This window comes from Leopardus geoffroyi, chromosome B2 (assembly GCF_018350155.1).
Source record: "Leopardus geoffroyi isolate Oge1 chromosome B2, O.geoffroyi_Oge1_pat1.0, whole genome shotgun sequence".
Taxonomy (NCBI): domain Eukaryota; kingdom Metazoa; phylum Chordata; class Mammalia; order Carnivora; family Felidae; genus Leopardus; species Leopardus geoffroyi.
Genome location: NC_059332.1, coordinates 32,140,352 through 32,165,381, shown reverse-complemented (window position 1 = coordinate 32,165,381; position 25,030 = coordinate 32,140,352). Strand labels below are relative to the sequence as shown.

Here is a 25,030-nt window from a genome sequence, read left to right as displayed (position 1 = left end):
CCACCCTTGTCTTTTCAATGGATGTGTTTGAGATGGATGCTTTGGCAATCAAAAGCTTAATGTCCGGCACTTACATTACAATAAAATAAGCTAATGGTCAGGGACTTAACACTATCCTAGGATAAACCTTATTTGATCGAAATGAATCATGCTTGTAATACATTGTTGAATTCAGTGACATGGCTGACATTAATCCATAATTTTCTTCTCATGTACTACGAAAAAACAGCTGGCTCTGAGAATAAAGATGCACCAGCCCCAGAAAGTGATTTAGAAAGCTTTTGCTCCTTTTCTGTGTTCCAGAACAGCATGTATAAGAGAGGAACGATTTGTTTTTGAAATGCCCTAGCTGGCACATTAGGACAGGGCAAAGTAGTCTTTGCTTCCCAAGCCTGTCTTTGATGCTCATTACTCTATTTTTCAAGTTCCTATTCCTTCCTGTAGTTTTGACCTTTGTGTTGTTCTAGAAATGTATCCATCTAATCTAAATTTTCAGATTTATTGGAATAGAATTGCTCATAACAAGCCTTTTTCATTTAAAAATGTCTGTGTTGGGGCGCCTGGGTGGCGCAGTCGGTTAAGCGTCCGACTTCAGCCAGGTCACGATCTCGCGGTCCGTGAGTTCGAGCCCCGCGTCGGGCTCTGGGCTGATGGCTCAGAGCCTGGAGCCTGTTTCCGATTCTGTGTCTCCCTCTCTCTGCCCCTCCCCCGTTCATGCTCTGTCTCTCTCTGTCCCAAAAATAAATAAACGTTGAAAAAAAAATTAAAAAAAAAAAAAATGTCTGTGTTTCTCCTTTTCATTGTGAATCACCTACATTTTCCTTAAGAGTGTTGCCAGATGGATCTATCAACCTCTTTAAACCTTCCATTGAATCAAATTTTGATTTTGTTTATCTTCCCTATTTTTGGTTTTCTAGCTCACTGAATTCTGCCCATGTCTCTATCATTTGCATTTTTTTTTCTTTTGCTGTCTTTCTACTTTTCCATTCTCTTAATGGAAATGATTAGCACATTTGTTTTCAGGCTTCCTTTCCTGATAAGGTTTGTTTATTTTATTATTTTTTATTTTTTTATTTTATTTTTTTTTTATTATATGAAATTTATTGTCAAATTGATTTCCATACAACACCCAGTGCTCATCCCAAAAGGTGCCCTCCTCACCCACCCTCTCCTCCCTCCCACCCCCCATCAACCCTCAGTTTGTTCTCAGTTTTTAACAGTCTCTTATGCTTTGGCTCTCTCCCACTCTAACCTCTTTTTTTCTTTTTTCCTCCCCCTCCCCCATGGGTTCCTGTTAAGTTTCTCAGGATCCACATAAGCTGAAACCATATGGTATCTGTCTTTCTCTGTATGGCTTATTTCACTTAGCATCACACTCTCCAGTTCCATCCACGTTGCTACAAAAGGCCATATTTCATTTTTTCTCATTGCCACGTAGTATTCCATTGTGTATATAAACCACAATTTCTTTATCCATTCATCAATTGATGGACATTTAGGCTCTTTCCATAATTTGGCTATTGTTGAGAGTGCTGCTATGAACATTGGGGTGCAAGTGCCCCTATGCATCAGTACTCCTGTATCCCTTGGATAAATTCCTAGCAGTGCTATTGCTGGGTCATAGGGTAGGTCTATTTTTAATTTTCTGAGGAACCTCCACACTGCTTTCCAGAGCGGCTGCACCAATTTGCATTCCCACCAACAGTGCAAGAGGGTTCCCGTTTCTCCACATCCTCTCCAGCATCTATAGTCTCCTGATTTGTTCATTTTGGCCACTCTGACTGGCGTGAGGTGATACCTGAGTGTGGTTTTGATTTGTATTTCCCTGATAAGGAGCGACGCTGAACATCTTTTCATGTGCCTGTTGGCCATCCGGATGTCTTCTTTAGAGAAGTGTCTATTCATGTTTTCTGCCCATTTCTTCACTGGGTTATTTGTTTTTCGGATGTGGAGTTTGGTGAGCTCTTTATAGATTTTGGATACTAGCCCTTTGTCCGATATGTCATTTGCAAATATCTTTTCCCATTCCATTGGTTGCCTTTTAGTTTTGTTGGTTGTTTCCTTTGCTGTGCAGAAGCTTTTTATCTTCATAAGGTCCCAGTAATTCACTTTTGCTTTTAATTCCCTTGCCTTTGGGGATGTGTCGAGTAAGAGATTGCTACGGCTGAGGTCAGAGAGGTTTTTTCCTGCTTTCTCCTCTAAGGTTTTGATGGTTTCCTGTCTCACATTCAGGTCCTTTATCCATTTTGAGTTTATTTTTGTGAATGGTGTGAGAAAGTGGTCTAGTTTCAACCTTCTGCATGTTGCTGTCCAGTTTTCCCAGCACCATTTGTTAAAGAGGCTGTCTTTTTTCCATTGGATGTTCTTTCCTGCTTTGTCAAAGATGAGTTGGTCATACGTTTGTGGGTCTAGTTCTGGGGTTTCTATTCTATTCCATTGGTCTATGTGTCTGTTTTTGTGCCAATACCATGCTGTCTTGATGATGACAGCTTTGTAGTAGAGGCTAAAGTCTGGGATTGTGATGCCTCCTGCTTTGGTCTTCTTCTTCAAAATTCCTTTGGCTATTCGGGGCCTTTTGTGGTTCCATATGAATTTTAGGATTGCTTGTTCTAGTTTCGAGAAGAATGCTGGTGCAATTTTGATTGGGATTGCATTGAATGTGTAGATAGCTTTGGGTAGTATTGACATTTTGACAATATTTATTTTTCCAATCCATGAGCAGGGAATGTCTTTCCATTTCTTTAAATCTTCTTCAATTACCTTCATAAGCTTTCTATAGTTTTCAGCATACAGATCCTTTACATCTTTGGTTAGATTTATTCCTAGGTATTTTATGCTTCTTGGTGCAATTGTGAATGGGATCAGTTTCTTTATTTGTCTTTCTGTTGCTTCATTGTTAGTGTATAAGAATGCAACTGATTTCTGTACATTGATTTTGTATCCTGCAACTTTGCTGAATTCATGTATCAATTCTAGCAGACTTTTGGTGGAGTCTATCGGATTTTCCATGTATAATATCATGTCATCTGCAAAAAGCGAAAGCTTGATTTCATCTTTGCCAATTTTGATGCCTTTGATTTCCTTTTGTTGTCTGATTGCTGTTGCTAGAACTTCCAGCACTATGTTAAACAACAGCGGTGAGAGTGGGCATCCCTGTCGTGTTCCTGATCTCAGGGAAAAAGCTCTCAGTTTTTCCCCATTGAGGATGATGTTAGCTGTGGGCTTTTCATAAATGGCTTTTATGATCTTTAAGTATGTTCCTTCTATCCCGACTTTCTCAAGGGTTTTTATTAAGAAAGGGTGCTGGATTTTGTCAAAGGCCTTTTCTGCATCGATTGACAGGATCATATGGTTCTTCTCTTTTTTTTTGTTAATGTGATGTATCACGTTGATTGATTTGCGAATGTTGAACCAGCCCTGCATCCCAGGGATGAATCCCACTTGATCATGGTGAATAATTCTTTTTATATGCCGTTGAATTCGATTTGCTAGTATCTTATTGAGAATTTTTGCATCCATATTCATCAGGGATATTGGCCGGTAGTTCTCTTTTTTTACTGGGTCTCTGTCTGGTTTAGGAATCAAAGTAATACTGGCTTCATAGAATGAGTCTGGAAGTTTTCCTTCCCTTTCTATTTCTTGGAATAGCTTGAGAAGGATAGGTATTATCTCTGCTTTAAACGTCTGGTAGAACTCCCCTGGGAAGCCATCTGGGCCTGGACTCTTATTTGTTGGGAGATTTTTGATAACCGATTCAATTTCTTCGCTGGTTATGGGTCTGTTCAAGCTTTCTATTTCCTCCTGATTGAGTTTTGGAAGAGTGTTGGTGTTCAGGAATTTGTCCATTTCTTCCAGGTTGTCCAATTTGTTGGCATATAATTTTTCATAGTATTCCCTGATAATTGTTTGTATCTCTGAGGGATTGGTTGTAATAATTCCATTTTCATTCATGATTTTATCTATTTGGGTCATCTCCCTTTTCTTTTTGAGAAGCCTGGCTAGAGGTTTGTCAATTTTGTTTATTTTTTCAAAAAACCAACTCTTGGTTTCGTTGATCTGCTCTACAGTTTTTTTAGACTCTATATTGTTTATTTCTGCTCTGATCTTTATTATTTCTCTTCTTCTGCTGGGTTTGGGGTGTCTTTGCTGTTCTGCTTCTATTTCCTTTAGGTGTGCTGTTAGATTTTGTATTTGGGATTTTTCTTGTTTCTTGAGATAGGCCTGGATTGCAATGTATTTTCCTCTCAGGACTGCCTTCGCTGCGTCCCAAAGCGTTTGGATTGTTGTATTTTCATTTTCGTTTGTTTCCATATATTTTTTAATTTCTTCTCTAATTGCCTGATTGACCCACTCATTCGTTAGTAGGGTGTTCTTTAACCTCCATGCTTTTGGAGGTTTTCCAGACTTTTTTCTGTGGTTGATTTCAAGCTTCATAGCATTGTGGTCTGAAAGTATGCATGGTATAATTTCAATTCTGGTAAACTTATGAAGGGCTGCTTTGTGACCCAGTATATGATCTATCTTGGAGAATGTTCCATGTGCACTCGAGAAGAAAGTATATTCTGTTGCTTTGGGATGCAGAGTTCTAAATATATCTGTCAAGTCCATCTGATCCAATGTCTCATTCAGGGCCCTTGTTTCTTTATTGACCGTGTGTCTAGATGATCTATCCATTTCTGTAAGTGGGGTGTTAAAGTCCCCTGCAATGACCACATTCTTATCAATAAGGTTGCTTATGTTTATGAGTAGTTGTTTTATATATTTGGGGGCTCCGGTATTCGGCGCATAGACATTTATAATTGTTAGCTCTTCCTGATGGATAGACCCTGTTACTATTATATAATGTCCTTCTTCATCTCTTGTTACAGCCTTTAATTTAAAGTCTAGTTTGTCTGATATAAGTATGGCTACTCCAGCTTTCTTTTGGCTTCCAGTAGCATGATAAATAGTTCTCCATCCCCTCACTCTCAATCTAAAGGTGCCCTCAGGTCTAAAATGAGTCTCTTGTAGACAGCAAATAGATGGGTCTTGTTTTTTTATCCATTCTGATACCCTATGTCTTTTGGTTGGCGCATTTAATCCATTTACATTCAGTGTTATTATAGAAAGATACGGGTTTAGAGTCATTGTGATGTCTGTATGTTTTATGCTTGTAGTGTTGTCTCTGGTACTTTGTCTCACAGGGTCCCCCTTAGGATCTCTTGTAGGGCTGGTTTAGTGGTGATAAATTCCTTCAGTTTTTGTTTGTTTGGGAAGACCTTTATCTGTCCTTCTATTCTAAATGACAGACTTGCTGGATAAAGGATTCTCGGCTGCATATTTTTTCTGTCTAGCACACTGAAAATCTCGTGCCAATTCTTTCTGGCCTGCCAAGTTTCAAAAGAGAGATCAGTCACGAGTCTTATAGGTCTCCCTTTATATGTGAGGGCACGTTTACCCCTTGTTGCTTTCAGAATTTTCTCTTTATCCTTGTATTTTGCCAGTTTCACTATGATATGTCGTGCAGAAGATCAATTCAAGTTACGTCTGAAGGGAGTTCTCTGTGCCTCTTGGATTTCAATGCCTTTTTCCTTCCCCAGTTCAGGGAAGTTCTCAGCTATTATTTCTTCAAGTACCCCTTCAGCACCTTTCCCTCTCTCTTCCTCCTCTGGGATACCAATTATGCGTATATTATTTCTTTTTAGTGTATCACTTAGTTCTCTAATTTTCCCCTCATACTCCTGGATTTTTTTATCTCTCTTTCTCTCAGCTTCCTCTTTTTCCATAACTTTATCTTCTAGTTCACCTATTCTCTCCTCTGCCTCTTCAATCCGAGCCGTGGTGGTTTCCATTTTGTTTTGCATTTCATTTAAAGCGTTTTTCAGCTCCTCGTGACTGTTCCTTAGTCCCTTGATCTCTGTAGCAAGAGATTCTCTGCTGTCCTCTATACTGTTTTCAAGCCCAGCGATTAATTTTATGACTATTATTCTAAATTCACTTTCTGTTATATTATTTAAATCCTTTTTGATCAGCTCATTAGCTGTTGTTATTTCCTGGAGATTCTTCTGAGGGGAATTCTTCCGCTTGGTCATTTTGGATAGTCCCTGGCGTGGTGAGGACCTGCAGAGCACTTCCCCTGTGTTGTGGTGCATAACTGGAGTTGGTGGGCGGGGCCGCAGTCTGACCTGATGTCTGCCCCCGGCCCACCGCTGGGGCCACAGTCAGACTGGTGTGTGCCTTCTCTTCCCCTCTCCTAGGGGCGGGATTCACTGTGGGGTGGCGTGGCCCATCTGGGCTACTTGCACACTGCCAGGCTTGTGATGCTGGGGATCTGGCGTATTAGCTGGGGTGGGTAGGCAAGGTGCACAGGGGCAGGAGGGGCAGGCTTAGCTTGCTTCTCCTTAGGTGATCCACTTCAGGAGGGGCCCTGTGGCAGCGGGAGGGAGTCAGATCCGCTGCCGGAGGTTTGGCTCCTCCGCAGAAGCACAGAGTTGGGTGTTTGCGCGGAGCGAGCAAGTTCCCTGGCAGGAACTGGTTCTCTTTGGGATTTTGGCTGGGGGATGGGCGGGGGAGATGGTGCTGGTGAGCGCCTTTGTTCCCCACCAAACTGAGCTCTGTCCTCCGGGGGCTCAGCAGCTCTCCCTCCCTTTGTCCTCCAGCCTTCCCGCTTTCCGAGCAGAGCTGTTAACTTATGACCTCCCAGACGCTAAGTCGCGCTTGCTGTGGGAACACAGTCCGTCAGGCCCCTCCGCTTTTGCCCGCCAGACTCAGGGGCTCTGCTTGGCCGGCGAGCCGCCCCTCCGCCCGGGCTCCCTCCCGCCAGTCCGTGGAGCGCGCACCGCCTTGCCGCCCTTCCTACCCTCTTCCGTGGGCCTCTCGTCTGCGCTTGGCTCCGGCAACTCAGTTCTGCTAATCCTCTGGCGGTTTTCTGGGTTATTTAGGCAGGTGTAGGTGGAATCTAAGTGATCAGCAGGACGCGCGGTGAGCCCAGCGTCCTCCTACGCCGCCATCTTCCCTCCTCCTCCCTGATAAGGTTTGTTTAAAACCTAGACATTTTCTCCTAGGCACTACTTTTTTTAAAAAATCATTTAAAATGTTTATTCTTGAGACAGAGACAGACAGACAGACAGAGCATGAGTGGGGAAGGGGCAGAGTGAGAGAGGGACACAGAATCTGAAGCAGGTTCCAGGCTCTGAGCTGTCAGCACAGAGCCTGACACAGGGCTCAACCCACAGACTGTGAGATCATGACCTGAGCCAAAGTCAGATGCTTAACTGACTGAGCCACCCAGGCACCCCTGCTCTTGTTCTTTTATAGGTGCAACTGCTCTCTCTGCAAATGTTGAGAATTTTCTTTTTGTCTTTGAAGTTCTTACAATTTTCTTATAATGTAATTAGATATGTTTTTAAAAGAGATGTTTTTAAAAAATCTATTTGTCATCAATGCACCAAGTCAAAGCTATTTCATCTTTCTATAAAGCCTGGAAATCTTTTCATCTCTTTTTACTATTTTCCCCACTTTCTAGGTGTCTAATTATCCAAATGCCAGAATGTTAGTTTCTATCCTTCATGTCTCATAGCTTTTCTTTTATATTTCCTATTGTTTAATTTTTCATATTGCCCTCGAGAGCATTCCTCTGTTGGGCCTCTTCTTTATTAATTATTCTCCAGTTGTGGACATGACAATAGTTGTTTCATGTAAATATTCTTTATTCCAACCATTCTTAAAACTCAGTTTTTCTGCTTGATTTATTGATTTCTTGTTTTTGCCTCAAATTACGAATATTCTCCTTTGCCTCTCTTTTTAAAACCTTTTCTTGTGAACCGGCAGACATATGTAAGAAATACACAAAACAGTAAGGCACAGCCAATGATTATCAAGCAAACACCCATGTAGCTACTACTTTTGTCAAGAAATAGAACATTGCCAACACCCCAGAGGACCTTAGGTCAGTAGGTAATTTGTAAACCTTTTAGGAGCTGGAAGCTCCTTTTACTCACAAAGCCTAGCATAGTTCCTTGTACAAAGTAGGTCCTCAATACAGGTGTCTCGTATAAGTGAGTAATATATTATTTATTTAATGTGTACTTATTGAGTACTTTGTTACCGCCAAAGATTCCAACTCTTTTGAAATTAGATACAGCCATGTGGTTTACTTTGGATAACAAAATGTGAGAAGTGACATGTTATTTCTGGGAGAGATCATTAAGAGCCAGTGTATGATTCATTAGGGCCCTTTACTCTGCTTGGGAACTTATGGGGGCAGGTGTCGAAGAAGGTCTCTCAACCCATCTCCCTGAGCAACTACAATTAGCAGAGCTACCCTCTTGGCACACTGGACATGTAGCACGAGTGAAAACTAGACACCCTGTGATTTGTACATCAGTACCGCCTTTCTTATTTTCATTATATAAAATGTAAGAAAGAGAAGTGTTCAGAGAGACTTCAAAGAAGCAGAGTGGCAGGAAAGTTAGAAGAATATTTCATCGCCTAAGGCAAGGGAGAAGTTTCAGGAAGGAGGAAGTAGCTAATGATGTTACGTGTTTATAATCTGGCAGGTATGGTAAGTATCCACTGGGCCGGTATTGAAGGATTATTGGTGACCCTTTAAAGAGCAGCCCAACTCCTACCTCCTTCAACTTTCATCATCTTGTTGCTGGGCCTTACTGTCTCAGGAGTTTCAGAGCACGTGGGCTGACGAGAGCAGGAGAGTGAAATGACATCTCCTCATGGTGCCCTTTGACTTCTCACTGGTCTACAACATCTGCTGGGAAGACCGCCTTCTCCTGAAGTGCTGATGAAGAAAGAAAACGAAAGAGACAGGCATAAAGGGATGAAGAATTCGATGCCAAACTGGGAATCCTAACCCCACTATGTTTGCCCTACTACAGGGGACAATCTTTATGTGGCAGAAGACATAGGGGAGTCCCCAACATCAGATCTACTTTAAAGCTCCAGTGCCTCTGAATCTCTGTCCTCCTCAGCACCAATGACTGATGTCCCCAAACACCCCTCCAATTACTTCCTGTCTGTGATTCTACTCACACTTAGCACCTGAAAAGGGCCTGACGTATAGGAAGTACTCAATAAATGTTGAAATTTGATGTAGGTGATAATTTGGTTCCCACACAGGATGGTCTATAGGCCCTGGTCTATAGACTCCTCCCTATAGAGCATCTTTTCAGAGTATTCCTAAGGACTAATAAATACCTGCGTATGCTAGACATCTCTGGTGCCTTCTAAGACTCTAAGGCCTTTCCCCAGTCTCTATATCTTCAATTCCCTAGGAGCACATATCCTGGACCTGTAATGTGGATGTAGTTACTGCAGTTTCTGTGCCTGTCAGATCTAGAGAATGTACTTCCCTAGCCTATAGCATGGGGTAGAGGGCACAAGATTGTTGGTGTCACTGTGGGGCTGATTTGCCCTGAACTATTCCTCTCATTGTGTCCATCCTGATGCTAACCTCCTTTGATCACCTCCCTTTTATTTCACCCAGAATTCTGACCACTTCTCGACTCTGACCTTCAGCACTCCTGTCTTCCTCTAGGCATCAGAAAAGACCCATCTTTCAGTAGACACACTGTTTTGCAGGAGTTTCCTATAATAAAGTTGTTAAGCTCTTTGTGACTCAATGTTCTTTTATATCAAATCATGCTGTACTCATTAGTCCTCTGATACACCTGCCCCATCCTGTCAAGCTTTACTTTAGATCCCAGTTTGTTAGCCAGTTTACTGATGTTCAAGTCCCAATTGTCAATTAAGGTCACATCGCCTACTGGGTCCGTGGGCCTGGAGCAAAATATGGGAATATGGATGAGTATGTGTTTCAGTTGGAGAATTTTAACATAAACTGTTTCACCATTCTATTCTTGGTGGTGAATTGGAACTAGAAATTCAGAGGTGCTATGAGGATTTGATACAGAAACCTAGAAGTTATAATATTAAATTATGCATAAGGGGCATCTTAAGAAGGATGCCACTTCCTGTTTCTCGCTTCCTCTCTGGCCCTATCCTACTGTGCTGGATGTGGGAATTCTGGACAAGGTGCAGGGGTGGAGGGGGGGAAGATACAGAGGTGACAGTTGCAGCATGTATCCTATGGGCTTAACCAAACCTTGTCCTCATCACCCTCCTCTGTTGCTCTGGCCATCACTGGTCATGGAATGAGGGTTCCTGCCTGGTTCTGTGGAAGGGGCCTCTACCTGGTGCACTGATTCTATCGAGTGATCTTCAGATCTTGAACAATTCAGACTAACCATAATTTCCCCTTTCTGATCTTTGATAGATTTTGAAATACCATTTTGATGACCCCTCTGTGAGATACTTGTCCCTTCAAAATCACTCCAGACCACCAGGTATCATACACGCATGCCCTGATTTCCTCCTCTCTCTGGTGAGATTAGCAGCCATTGCATGGTATCAGAGCCCCAAAGACTTTCTCAGGGAGTGGGCCCACATGGAAGGCCCCCCAAGGCCATTTCCCTGAGGCAGGTTCTCCAAGAATAGCAGCTCTGCACTTACCTGGGGTGTTTCTGCTCTGAACCAAAGGGGAGCTCAGCATCACCAAGGACATCAAGTTGCCATCCCTGGGGCCCCAGTGATCCTCAGGACCGCCATCCTGGAGCCTGGGAAAGGACAGGGGCTGAGAGGCTTGCAGTCAGAGCAGCTCTCACTCAATAAGCCTCACTCCTAAAATATATTAATATAGCATATGGTATATTAAAATATTAGAGATGATGAGCCTGGGCAGCCTTCTGTATTGCCTGGCTGTGGTCAGATTCTGAAAAAGGAACCAATAAGCAGGAATTGTCACTCACCAGACAGAAGTTTGCGGTAAAGCACATGATTCTTTACGGTGTAAGATTCACTGAAGACAACATAAGGAGAGAGATTCTCATTTTGAGCAACTGGCTGAGTCATAAGGCTTGATTGTTTTATATATTTTCTTCCTAGGAACAGATCCCAAGGAATGTCATTCCCCCACCATGGTGAACACCATCCCCCTTGCCTGGATGTGTTTTGGGATGGAGCAAATCCTAAACAATGTGTTGAAGATCTAGAGGGATTGGACTCCCTACTGTTAACCCCAGGGTTCATCTTTTCTTTGCATTTCAATATTTTTGGGGGGTGGTAGTGAAGTTTTAAACATCAAATGATCCCCTACAAACAAATTTATATGTGGTTCCTGATATGTGTTCCTCATTTTTTTTTAACCCATTGTGACTAGTTTCCTCTCATGTAGAATGGAGATTATTATGGAGCCTATGTCATTGGTTTATTGGGAAATCTAACTGGGATAATATTCAGTATTTGTGAATCTCTTGAAACAGAGCCTTGCACATAGTAAGGAATCAAAAAATGTTCATTATTATAGTGTAAGGCTAATTCAAAACAGAGAAATAGTTGAAACAATTTTAACAATATAAGTTCTATCATTTTGTTATTAAGTACCAGAGGCGTTTACTATAGTTCTACACAAATTTATAAAAATATGACAATTTCTTTAAGGTTTATTTATTTTTTGAGAGAAAGAGAGAGAGAGAGAGAGAGAGAGAGAGAGAGAGAGAGCACAAGTAGGGGAGGCTCAGAGAGAAGGAGACAGAGAATCTGAAGTGGGTTCTGTGCTGTTAGCCCAGAGCCTGATGGACTCAAACTCACGAACTGTGAGTGCATGACCTGAGCCGAAACCAAGACCAAGAGTCAGATGCTTAATGGACTGAGCCACCAGGCGCCCCAAGAAAATGACAAATTTATAAAAGAAAAAGACTTTACAAAGCAGAGAGTTAATTTTACAGAGTGGTAAAGTATCAGAGAAATCTCATATAAAGAAGATAAAAATTTCAAGAAGAAATAAAAATAGTAATAATTAGGAGTAAAATAATTAATATTTTTGCATTCTGATTACATATCTGGAACCATCAAATTATTATCAGACTTCCAAAAATATCAAAGGAATGAAAGGGTAAAATATATCATTACTTAATAACAATCAGTGAATTCCTATATGATACAAAAAATCAACACGAAATTATGAAGAAAATTATCCATTCACAGAAGTCACTACAAATAAAAAATACTCAAGGATCAATTTCAAAGATATTTCCATCGATCCCAGGAAAGTGATTATGATGTCTCCATTTTGGTTTTCTTCCTCTTATCCCTGAACCCCACACAGGTTGGGACTTTCTGGGGCATGTCAGTTCTAGCCTCTGTCCCAGACACTGGGATGTCCCTTCTGGTGTTTTCTGGTCGGCTGAGCCCCACTGAGCCATTTCACTTCCGCCTCCTCTCCCTCCACCAGATAGGGAAATAAGACCTGGATTCAGAGCTCCGCCCTGCCCTGCCCTGCGCTGCCTCATTTTCTTCTTGCTGTCTGGATCACAGTGGCCGCTGCAGATACACCTGGAGTAGATAAGGAAAAGAAAAACCGTGTCCTCATCCCTGAGTTATGAGGATTAAACGAAGCAATGCACTCACATAACGGGTTATAGGAGTCGCGGTTGGTTCACCATGCCCGGGGCCGTCTTCCTGGGCTTCCTCACTGAATGATCCCATCCTTTCTACAGACCCCAGCAAGCACTCCGGGGTCAGTAACACGCAGGTCTGCACTTTCAGCCTCCACCTCTCTTAGAAATGGGAGAAGCTGGTCCCATGCAGGGCATGATGGGAAGGGAGCAGCGTGAGAGAAACAGGCAGTGGGAACTGAGAGGGGGCAGGGGCCCGGGGGCTAACAAGATGCCGGAGACCCTTGTAAGGAGCCAGGGAGAGAGGAGGTTCCACCTTGGTGTGTCCGAGATCTTCTGAGAGCTCAGTATGTGCCTCAGGAGGTAATACTCCATATTTGAGGCAAGAAGGAACACTTAGACCCTATCTTGACCTTCAGGATAATTTCATATGAAACAGAAAACCCATAATCATTTTGGATTGTAAAAGGAGGTCTATGTTTAAAAAAGAGAACTGCGTCTATTGGTTTGAGCATTTTAACACGCGTGGATTACTAGGACAGGAGGCCTAGGTGATCTGAGGATTACAGACTTATTTAAAGGATAAATCTGTATCTTTGATAAGTTATTGCATTAAAGAGGCTAAGCCTTGTTTGGTCAAGGACTATTTATCACGGTATGCAAAGAAAAGGGCTTAAGTTTATTACATTATATTTCTAACTTAAAATTCTGATTTTAATTTGATTTCTGAATGGTAATGGTAAAATATGCTTTTGGCAATCATGTTGAATCAGTGCTGCATGAGTATAGGTTGTATAACACAAAATTCACTGTGGGCTCATCCTTGAATAACTAAGGATGGTCTCAGATCTACAGGGATGAAGGTAGAAAACATAAATATGGGACAGTGCAAAGATAGAGTGTGAATTCAGAGGTGGTCCATGTCCAATTTGTCGCCTTTCCCAATAGTTAGGATATCCCCTTTCCATGTTTTGCTTCTTGCCTTATGTATACACAATAATGAACTTCTTCATTAACTCCTACTGCTTACCAATATCCTCAAAAAAAGCAATGGCAGAGATGATTTGGTGCGCATATTCTTAAGAGAAAACAGACAATAACACTGGCTTTTTATTACCTATGGAACTATAAAAAGGGAACTTGGATAGGGCCCCCCTGAGAGAAAGTGTGCATGGAATTAAAGAGAACAACTGTAGAAACTAGTTTCATCCTCTTGGGAGGCTGAGGTCTGTCCAAGAACCAGCCTCTGGGACTGAGGAAACTTAGAAAAATACTTGTTCCAGGGCACATACAGGTCTTTGGGTCAGATCATGAATCCTATGGAGGTAAGAAGAAAAGTTATCTCAGGTTGCTGATCTCTCTTCCTCTAAGTATCAGGAAAGAAAAATTTGGCGACAGATAGGGTCTTAGCCTGATGAAAAATAAGATTTTTCTGGGTTTCCTTCATCAATGGAACAAAGTCACACTCATTTTCCACACTCACTGAAGGGATGAAATTGAAGACCCTTTTCCCAGTAGGTACCTCAGAGTCACAATGCAATGAAAGGACTTTCTGCAACCCACTTTCTACAAAGCAGGAGTATTACCTGGTTTTCAAGATCCTCATTACATTAAAATAAAAGGAGAAAATCAAATGACCTTCCTGGTCATTAAGATGCTCACTGAAGTTGAGAGCAATGCATGAACAAAGTGAGAATTTCAGCAAAGAAAAAATGGTAAGTACCAAATACAAATCATAGAGCTAAAGAATACAATAACTGAACTGAAAAATTCAATAGTGGTGTTCAATAGGAGACTAGATCAAGTAGAATAAAGGATCAATGAACTTGAAAATAGGTCAGTGGAAATCATCTAGTCAGAGGAGTCAAAAGAAAAAGTAATGAAAAGAGTGAAGATAGCTTAAGGGACTTTAGACATCATCAAATGTACCAATACACACATTATGGAAATCCCAGAGGAATAAGATGGAGGAAGAGGAGGAGGGGAGGAGAGGAGGAGGAGGAGAAGAAGAGGAAGAAGAAGAGAAGGAAGAGGAGGAGGAGGAGGAGAAGACAAAGATGAAGATGAAGACAAAGACAAGAAGAAGAAGAAGAAGAAGAAGAAGAAGAAGAAGAAGGGGAGGAGGAGGAGGAAAGGGAGAAAGGAAGAGAGAGAGAGGGAGAGAAAGAGAGAGGCAGAAAGTTTATTCAAAGAAATAATGCTGAAAATTTCAATCTGGGGAAGGAAATAGGCATTCAGATCCAAGAAACCTAAAGAATATTAAAGATGAACCCAAAGAAACCCACACTGAGGCCCATTATAATTAAATTATCCAAGTCAAATACAAAGAGAGAATTTGGAAAGCAGCAGGAAAAAAGTGACTTCAATGAAATTATCAGTAGGTTTTTCAGAAGAAACATTGCAGGCCAAAAAGAGTGGGATGAGATATTTAAAGTGCTGAAAGAAAACAAACCCTGCCAACCAAGAATGCCAAATCCAGAAAAACTGTCCTTCAAAAACTAAGGGAAGATTGGGGCGCCTGGGTGGCGCAGTCGGTTAAGCGTCCGACTTCAGCCAGGTCACGATCTCGCGGTCTGTGAGTTCGAGCCCCGCGTCAGGCTCTGGGCTGATGGCTCAGAGCCTGGAGCCTGTTTCCGATTCTGTGTCTCCCTCTCTCTCTGCCCCTCCCCCGTTCATGCTCTGTTTCTCTCTGTCCCAAAAATAAATAAACGTTGAAAAAAAAAATTTTAAAAACTAAGGGAAGATAAAGACTTTCTCAGATAAACAAATGCTGAGGGAGTTCATCACTAGATCTGCCTTATAAAAAATGTTAGAAGGAGGTGAAATGAAAGGATGCTAACAGCAAAATGATAACTTAATAAAGTATGAAACACATTGGTAAAGGTGTAACATTGGTAAATATGTAACAGTGGTGAGCAAATCACTTTTAATTCTAGTATAAAAGTTGAGACAAAGGCATTGTACATAACTATAACTAAAATCATATTAATGGATATAAAACATAAATAGATGTAAATTGTGACATCAATAACATCTAATGTGGAGGTAAGGGGAGAGGTAAAAGTGTAGAGCACTTGTATGCAAGTGAAGATGAGTTGTCACTTTAAAACAGCTTAAAACAGAGTGTTATAACTAGAAGATATTTTGTATAAGCCCATTGTAACTACAAAGAGAATACCTACAGAAGCCACACAAAAGAGAAAAGAATTAAAACCAATCAATAGTATATTAAAAAAATGAACACAAAAGACAAAGAAAAAGAGGAACAAAGAACTATAAGATGAACAGAAAACAGTTAACAAAATGGCAATATTTAAATCCTTCCTGGGGTGCCTGGGTGGCTCAGTCAGTTAAGCATCAGACTCTTAGTTTTGGTTCACGTCATGATCTCACAGTTAGTGGGTTTGAGCCCTGCACTTGGTATTCTCTCTCTTGCCCTCTCTCTCTGCTGCAGTTGGTATTCTCTCTCTTGCACTCCCCCACATGTGCTGTCTCTGTCTCTCTCAAAGTAAATAAAAAAAAAAAAAATCCTTCCTAATCAAAAGTTACTGTAAATGCAAATCGCTTAAGTCCCCAATGAAAAGACATACATAAAAAATCAAAGATCCAACTATATACTGTCTATAAAAACTTACTCTAGATTTAAAGATACACATAAGCTGAAATGAAGGAATGAAAAGAAGATATTCTGTGCAAATAATAACCAAAAGAAAATAAGGATGGCCATAAATATATCAGACAAAATAGACTTTAAGTAAAAAACTGCCTTTAGAGACAAAGAACGTCATTACATTAAGATAAAAGGGCCAGTTCAATAGGAAGATATGTGAATATAAATGCACCCAACATCAGAGCACCTAAGTATATATAACAAATACTGACAGATCTGAAAGGAGAAATTGATGGCAATACAATAATAGTAGGAGACTTCAATACATTTTCAATGGGTGGAACTTCCAGACAGAAAATCAATAAATAAACAGTGGAGTTAAATAACACTATAGAATAAATGGACTTAAAACATACACACAGTATTTTCCACCCAACAGCATAAGAATATATATTCTTCTCAAGCATACACAAAACATTCTCCAGGATAAACCACATATTAGGTCAAAAAATAAGTTTTAACAGATTTAAGAAGATCAAAATCATATCAAGTATCTTTTGCAATCATGATGGAATGAAATTAGAACTCAATAACAGTGAGAAAATGGGAACATTCACAAATATGTGGAAATTAAAGACCATATTCTTCAACAGTTGGCCAAAGGGAATTTAAAAAAAATATCTTGAGAAAAGGAAAATAAAAACACAACATACTAAAACTTATGGGATGCAGCAAAAGTAGTACTAAGAAGGAAATTTTTAGCGAAAAAAAGAAAAAGAAAAAAGAAAAAAAGGAGAAGTAAGATCTCAAGTAAACAACCTAAGTTTACACCTCAAGGAACTAGAAAAAAACAAACTAAACTCCAAGTTAGCAGAAAGAAAGAAATAAAGATTAGAGCAGAAACAAACCAAATAGAGAATAGAAGAATAGATGGTATCAACAAAACTGAGAGTTGGTTTTTTGAAAAGATTAAAAAAATGGATAAGCTCTTAGTAGACTAAGAAAAAAGAGAAAAGACTGAAATAAATAAAATCAGAAGTGAAAGAGGAAACATTAAATGGATGCCATAGAAATAAACAAGATCATAGGGAACTTTATGAACAATTATATGCCAAAAAATCGGGTAGGCTGGAAGAAATGGAGAATCTCCTAGATAATAACAAGACAGAATCAAGAAGAAATAAAGCCTGAAAAGACCAATAAAAAATTAGAAAACTGAAGTAATAATTAAAAACCTCCCAACAAAGAAAAGCCTGGGACCAGATGGCTTCATGGGTGAATTTTATCAAACACTCAAAGAAGAATTAGTACCAATCCTTCTAAAGCTCTTCCAAAAAATAGAGGCGGGAACATTTCCAAACCACTTATGAGCCCAGCATCACCCTGATACCAAATTCAGATGAAGACAATGCAAGAAAAGAAAACCACAGGCCAGTATCCCTAATGAGCACAGATGTTAAAATTCTCAATAGAATATTAGTAAACCAATTCAACAGCACATTAAAAGGATTACGCACCATGACCAAGTGGGATTTATCTGTGGGATGGAAAGATGGTTCAATATTGGCAAATCAATCAATGTGACACATCATATTAACAGAATGAAAGAGGGGTGCCTGGGTGGCTCAGTTGGTTAAGCGTCCGACTTTGGCTCAGGTCATGATCTCACAGTCCGTGTTGGGCTCTGTGCTGACAGCTCAGAGCCTGGAGCCTGCTTCAGATTCTGTGTTTTCCTCTCTCTCTGCCCCTCCCTCATGCACACTCTTTCTGTCTCTCTCTCTCAAAGATAAACATTAAAAAAAGAATGAAAGATAAACACAATTATCACATGATAGATGAATAGACACAGAAAAAGCATTTGACAACATCCATTTGGGATAAATGCTATCAACAAAATAAAGGTAGAGGAACTTACCTCAACACAAAAAAGGCCATATATTAAAAGCCCACAACCTACCCCATAATCAATGAGGAACCCCTGAAATCTTTTAAGATCTGGTATAAGGAAACAATGCCCACTCTTGCCACTTCTCTTCAACATAGTACTGGAAATCCTAGCCAGAGCAATTAGACAAGAAAAAGAAATGAAAGGCATCCAAAACAGAAAGGAAGAACTGAATTTATCTTTGTTTGTAGATGACATGATTATATATGTAGAAAACTCCAAGGATTAAACAACAACAAAACTGTTAGAACTAATAAACAAATCTAGTAAAGTTCCAGGACACAAAATCAACATATGAAAATCAGTGGTGTTTGTATATACTAACAAGAACTATCTGAAAAGAAAATTAAGGAAACAATCACATGGCAACAAAAGAAAACTAAAATACCTAGGAATAAACTTAACCAAAAAGATGAAAAATTTGTACACCAAAAATTATAAAACATTGGTGAAGGAAATCCAAATAGACACAAATAAATGAAAAGACCTCAGTACTCATGGACTGGAAGGATATTGTTAAACTGTCCACACTGCTCAAGGTGATTTACAGATTCAAATGCAATTCCTGTCAAAATCCCAATGGAATTCTTTATAGAAATAAAAAAAAATAATCTTAATCACAGGAAACACAGAAGACCCGAAATAGCCAAAACAAATCTGAGCAAGAACAAATCTGGAGGCATCACATTTCCTAATTTTTTTTCCACAGGAAGTGGTTTATTGCTTTTAGAACACAGTAAGATGCTTTCAGAACTTTTGTTAGTGAAGAAAAACTGTTAGAGCTTGAAAACTTTTCTAAAACATTATTTTGTTAGTTGATGAAGTAGGCACTTCAACACATAAAACTTCCCACTTGCAACTGTGTGGAGCCCGAGCTGTCCGACTAGATAGAGGTAACTGCTTGCAAGTGGGGCTCGTGCTTATGGCCGGTGTACTGAGTGCCAGGTCTGACCTCCTTGCCCTGATGCTTGTGTTGCTCCTTATTCTCCAGCACTCACTCAGGGCTCTTCCTCACCACCCCGCTTCTCACAATCCTGTACAGGACCCTATGGCAGGAGACACAGCTCTGAGTGGGTGGATGGAGTGGCCTGGCTGGCACCCAAGCTAATCCACATAGGGAAAAATGGTGATCCTCTCTGAGTTAGGTGGCCTCAGATGCCCCTTCTACAACAGAAGTCCTCACTTGTGGGCACCCTCTCCTCTCCCAGTAATATCCCCTGGGGCCAAAGCAGTTGTTTAGTAGGAGAGCAGGAGGTGAGAGGCCCCACTCCCTCACAGGGATCTTTGTTGTAGATCACTACCTGTTTAGGTGTTTGTTAGGTGTTGCCTATGGGGCAGACAAGGGGCCAAGCTACTTTTGGGGCAACACAGGCCAGGTTCAGCCCATGAGAACCTAGCACTATCTGAGGAGAGCTGTAGGCCCCATGACCAGTGTTGCTACTTCAGACCCTAGTCTGGCTATGGGGTTGGCATGCCTGGTATAGACCAAGTGAGGGCTCCCAGCAACCACAGATGTCTGAGGCAGGAAAACAAGGCTACCAGCTTGTGGCAGTCCTGACAATGATCTTCAAGGGCTGATCTTGCCCTCCAGACCTGGCCGAGGAGAAAAGGGGCCCCCCGCAGCCCTGTGGGAGAGAGGCCCTAATGTCAAAATATATTACAAAGTAATCGAAAACAGTATGGTACTGGTATAAAAACCGACATATAGGCAAATGGAACAGAATAGAGGGCCCAGAAATAAATCAGTGCATCTATGGTCAATTGGTCTTCAAGAGGAGTTTCAAAAACATGCAATGGGGAAAGGAGAGTCTCTTCAATAAATATTGTAGGGAAAATTGGGTACGTATATGCAGAAAAATGAAACTGGGCCCTTGTCTCACACCATATATGCAAATCAGCTCAAAATGTATTAGAGACTTAAACATAGGCTTGAAACCATAAAATCCCAGAAAAAAACATCGGGGGAAATCTCCTTCACAATGAGAAGAGATATCTCATACCTGTTAGAAGGGCTATTATCAAAAGACAAAAGATACGTGTTGCCGAGGATGTGGACAAAAGGCAGTTCTTGTACACTGGTAGTGGAAGTGGAAATTGATACAGCCATTATGGAAAACAGTACAGAGTGTCCTCAAAAAATTAAAAATAGAACTACCATATGATCTAATAACTCACTTCTGAGCATATATCTATTGTATGTATGTAGGAATACATAGATTGTATATATATATTATTATGCATAATACACATGCTAAATTAGCTATATGGCTAACACTATGCTAAGTAAAAGAAGGCAGACACCGAAAGACAAATACTACGTGTGGGATCTAAATGAAATTCATAGAGGCAGAGAGAAGAATGGTGGTAATTAGGGGCTAAGGGGAGGTGGAAACGGGGAGATATTGGTCAAAGCGTATACATTTTCAGTTATCCAAGATGAATAGGTTCTGGAGATCTTATGTACAGCATGGTGATTGCAGTTAACAATACCGTATTGCATACTTGAAATTTGTTGAGGGTAGATCTCATGTTCTCAACACACACACGTGCGTGCGCATACACAGAAAGACAATGGCTACCACATGAGGTGATGAATATGTTAATTGGCTTGATTGTAGCGATCATTTCACAATGCATACATACATCAAAACATCAAGTTGAACACCTTAAATATATATAATTCCTATTTGTCAATTATACCTCAATAAAACTGAAAAAAAAGAAAAATCTTCAGGGTCTGCCATCACTTAATTGGCTACATGGGAGTCAGTAGAGAGCTAATTAAAAATACAGATTTCCAGACCTCACCACCCACTGAATCTGGATCTCTGGGCACAGAGTCTGGGGAATCTGTGCTTTAGGGAAGATTTCTAGGAGATTCTGGTGAGCAGGGCTCGGGGCCCTTTGAAGATAAACCCAAACTCCTTAGGCTGGCATCCAGCACTGTCTGCTATCTGGCAGCTGATCATTGCTAGAGAAAATGATGCCATTCAGCAGATCTGCAACCCTACAAAGTCTGTACGAGGCCGTCAATAATTTACCATTCCTATTACTTGTCTTTGGGCATTTCTCCCACCTAATTAACTCGGCAACTTGCCTTTTTAAAAATTTATTTATTTCGTTTTTGGGAGCGTGCAAGCTGGGGAGGGGCAGGGAGAGGGGGACAGAGGATCTGAAGTGGGCTCTGCGCTGACAGGCTACAGGCTGACGGCAGTGAGCCTGATGTGGGGTTTGAACTCACGAACTGCAAGGTCATGACCCGAGCCGAAGTTGGAGGCTCAACCTACTGAGCCATCCAGGTGCTCCAGCAACTTGAGTTTTATTTATTTATTTATTTATTTATTTTATTATTATTATTATTATTTTTTAAACATTTATTCATTTCTGAAAGGCAGAGAGAGACAGAGCACGAATGGGGGAGGGGCAGAGAGAGAGGGAGACACAGAAACAGAAGCAGGCTCCAGGCTCTGAGCTGTCAGCACAGAGCCTGACGCGGGGCTCGAACTTACGGACCATGAGATCATGACCCGAGCCGAAGTCGGCCGCTTAACCAACTGAGCCACCCAGGCACCCCAACAACTTGAGTTTTAAAAGATGTCACTCTCTTGGGGCACCTGAGTGGCTCAGTTGGTTAAGTGTCCGACTTCAGCTCAGGTCATGGTTACCGTCAATGAGTTCAAGCCCCGCGTTGGGCTCTGTGCTGACAGCACAGAGCCTGGGGCCTGCTTCAGATTCCGTGTTTCCCTCTCTCTCTCTCTGCCCCTCGCCCAGGGGGCTCTGTCTTTCAAAAGTTAAAAAAAAAAAAAAAAACTAACTAAAACTAAAAAAAAAGATGTCACTGTCTTAATTCCCACCCGATTTGTCCACCATCTCATTCTTAGCAGATGACCTTGTCTTCCACTTTCTCAAGAAGAAACAAAAGCTGGGGACACCCACAACCAGTCCCTTCTCTCACCCTTCATCCTTTCCTTTGTCTCTGTGACAAGAGTCCCTGTTTTTGTTCACAGCTCACTCCTTCACTCCTCAATGCTATTCTCTCTGGTCTCTTCCTCTGCACAAGTTGCCAGAAAGAAGCTCAGCTCTCTTCTCTGTATACTGATTCCTTAAAGAACAGCACCATTGAGCCCCAACGCTACTCTATGCCCAGCGATGGGAAAGCAAAGACAACTAAAATGCCATCTCAGCCTCCATAGATCTTAGGCTCCACACTCACCCGCCTTACTTCTCAGCTCCTGCTCCCGTTGCTGCAGCCAGCCTGCTCTCCCCAAGTCTTCCTGATTTCCCAACCCACATTTCAACCTGTCTTCACTTCAACTTCCCAAGTCATTGTTCCCATTGGTTTAGTCACCCTCTCGACCTCAGCTTCTGGCACACTTCTCTGTCCGACTCTCCTAATACCTGCTCTTCATTTTCTGGTTTCCTTCCCAGGCTTTTGTCTGTTAGCCAACATCACAACTGTCTAGGTTTCTGAGGGTCAGTCCTTTGCTCTCCTCTCCCAGGATCCGCTCTCCTCGATGATCTCACGAAAGCCAGAGCCTTCTCATCGGCTCCAGACCCTATTTTATAGTAACTGTTCACCTGTGTCCCTCAAGCGTCTCAGACCCAAAGGTCTTTCCCCACCAGCGTTTCTTCCTACAGCGCCTGGAGGCGGTGCTGTGCTTGGAGGCCGGGTCAGCACCTGCCAGTCCCACGGGCCACGCCTGCACCCCTGCCTCCTCTGTTCCCCTCGCCCCCACGGCCAGCCAGGTGCAGGTCTGCGAGCCCCGAGGACTTCGCTTTCTCTTGTCTCCTGCCCAGCCCCTCCTGGCCCTGCCCTCGCGTTCCAGACGTGGCTCCCTGTCCCTCAACCGCAGCCCCAAAGCCCCCTTCCCGCCACCAGCGACAGCGCGAGGGAGCCCGTACGCTCCTGCACACATGGTCTGCACGCCCCGCCCCTCGGCCCGCGTCCGCGCCGGGACCCGCTTCGCCCCGTTCCGGGCCCCTCAGCAGCACCAGCTCGGTCACCGGCGTGTCCATCCCCGGTTCCCCGCGGAAGCGCGCCCTCTCCTCCCGGCTACGACCTGCCCGTCCAGACGCCGCGCCCCGGGAGACGGCCGGCGCCCTCGGCGTCCCCGCGACAGGAAGTGCGCTGCAAGCAGCAGAGGCGCAGAGCTGGGGGCGCCCGACCCCCACTCCCCGAAAACCCGACGACCCCCCGGGGCGGACCAGGGCGGTCAGGACCGCCGTTCCCCGTCCTCCCGCCTCCCCCCACCCCTGACTCCCAGCTCCCGCCCGACCTCAAACCTGCGCCACCTCCCGCCGGCGGAGAGCGCTGACCCGGCGCCCCCGGGGTCCTAGTGCCGACCAGATTGCGCTGCTTTGTATTCCCTGAGCTTCCGCAGCGTCTGTCTTGCATTTATTGAGAGATGGCCTGTGAAAATCAAAGCCGAACGGAGGCCAGCCTTGAAAATTATAAACTGACAAACCAGTTTGATCATACAAAGCTTAATTTAGCTTATTTTGCAAGGCTAACTTGACCTGGATCATTTCTGGCTTGTGCTTTCGGAAATAATAAGCAAAACTTGAACTGTGTCCCAAGGTTGATATGAGGGAACCCCTGAAAATTCTCATATTGTAGCCAATTTGTGAAGAATAAACAGTCACTGCTTTCTCATGGCACAAGCTGCTTTATAACAATATACCCCCGAGACTCTTTACATGCTCTGGTCTGAGAGCTCCTGGTCTGCAAACTGTATTTTTGGTGTGTGCACAATACATTTTTACTAATTACTTTAGTGATTCATTGGTTTTTATCTTGCCTATTTTGAACTTTTGACAGCATGTTATATTAATGTGCACGGTTCTAGCTATCCTTCTCAAAGTCTCACCTCAGGGCTGGATTTTTAAAAACTATCTTTTAAAATAGTGAGTTAGGTGACCTTAGTCACAGAAGCTTTCTAGGCCTTGGTGTTCTCACTTATAAAAAGGAGAGGACTTAACTCAATGATTTCTGAAGTTCTTTCTACCTTTAAACAGGGCCTTCACAGGGAACAGAAGAAAGTCAAGTAAATAAACACGCATACATATACATACATATATAAAATGTGACTCAATGCTAAAGGAGATTCAGTGATCTTTAGAGAGCAATGGTCATACTAAGGAGAAAGCAATCAATTCTGCTGGCAGCTGGAGGAGGAAGGGGGAGGTGATATTTCCTGTCGGGTCCAGGGAGAAGCAGAATCCCACTAGTGGGAAAAGGCCTCAGAAGAAGGCATAGCAGGACAGAAAGAGTTGGGGAAATGGAGAATGATGCTGTTCTGACTGCCTTCCTGCTGTGCTGGTGCACAGTCTTGGCTCACGTCACCTCCTCCGGGAAGCCATGCTTATTTCTTTCTCTTTTCCACAGTGAGCTTCTTTCTCTTCTGTGCCAGTATTATATCTTAAATATACCTGTTTTTTTGTGTGTGTTGCATGCTGGTAATGTAGAAGTAAATTTCGTAAAGCTTTCTTAAAGCCTGGTGTAAGAAAGGCCTCTTAGCTTGCAAGTTAACATATCTTTTCACTTTTCTTTAAAAAAAGATTTTTTTAATGTTTATTTATTTTTGAGGGGTGGGGGAGGAACAGAGAGAGGGAGACATAGAATCTGAAGCAGACTCCAGGCCCTGAGCTGTTAGCACAAAGCCTGATGCAGGGCTTGAACTCACAAACTGTGAGATCATGACCTGAGCTAAAGTCAGCTGCTTAACTGACTGAGCCACCCAGGCGCCCCAACATATCTTTTCACTTTTCAAGTGCTGCTGTAGAGAGACTTGACCTCAAAAGTGTGGAATGTACCTTGATCCATGAAAATAATCACAACCTCCAGGTAGCATTTAACCTAAATACCAGCAGAATATTTTTAAAAATGTAATGCATTGATTTAAAATATCATTTAGAGACAATAGAAGGCAAACTGGAAAAGTCACAAATTTGTGGAAGTTGACTAAAACACGCAAACAATTAGTAGATCAAAGAAGAAATCACAAGGGAAATTAGGAGATACTTAGATGA

At 42.1% G+C, this 25,030-nt stretch overlaps 1 protein-coding gene, 1 long non-coding RNA gene and 1 other non-coding gene across 3 annotated transcripts in view; all 3 read right to left on the bottom strand.

Moving 5' to 3' along the window:
* The window catches only part of LOC123608222 (HLA class II histocompatibility antigen, DP beta 1 chain), a 32,629-nt gene extending 21,083 nt beyond the window's left edge, over nt 1-11,546 (bottom strand). The window contains 2 exon segments of the mRNA XM_045497867.1: nt 8,610-8,773; nt 10,504-11,546. The gene's annotated coding sequence lies outside the window, so the exon portion shown is untranslated.
* A 302-nt stretch (nt 11,547-11,848) lies between these two features.
* Nucleotides 11,849-23,253, bottom strand: LOC123608221. Its single transcript, XR_006717140.1, has 2 exons — nt 21,957-23,253; nt 11,849-12,384 (listed from the first exon to the last, which is right to left on the bottom strand). It is a non-coding gene; the product is annotated as an uncharacterized LOC123608221 (long non-coding RNA).
* LOC123610074 lies at nt 19,512-19,642 on the bottom strand. Its single transcript, XR_006718099.1, has one exon. It is a non-coding gene; the product is annotated as a small Cajal body-specific RNA 20 (non-coding RNA).
* Nucleotides 23,254-25,030: the final 1,777 nt, after the last annotated feature.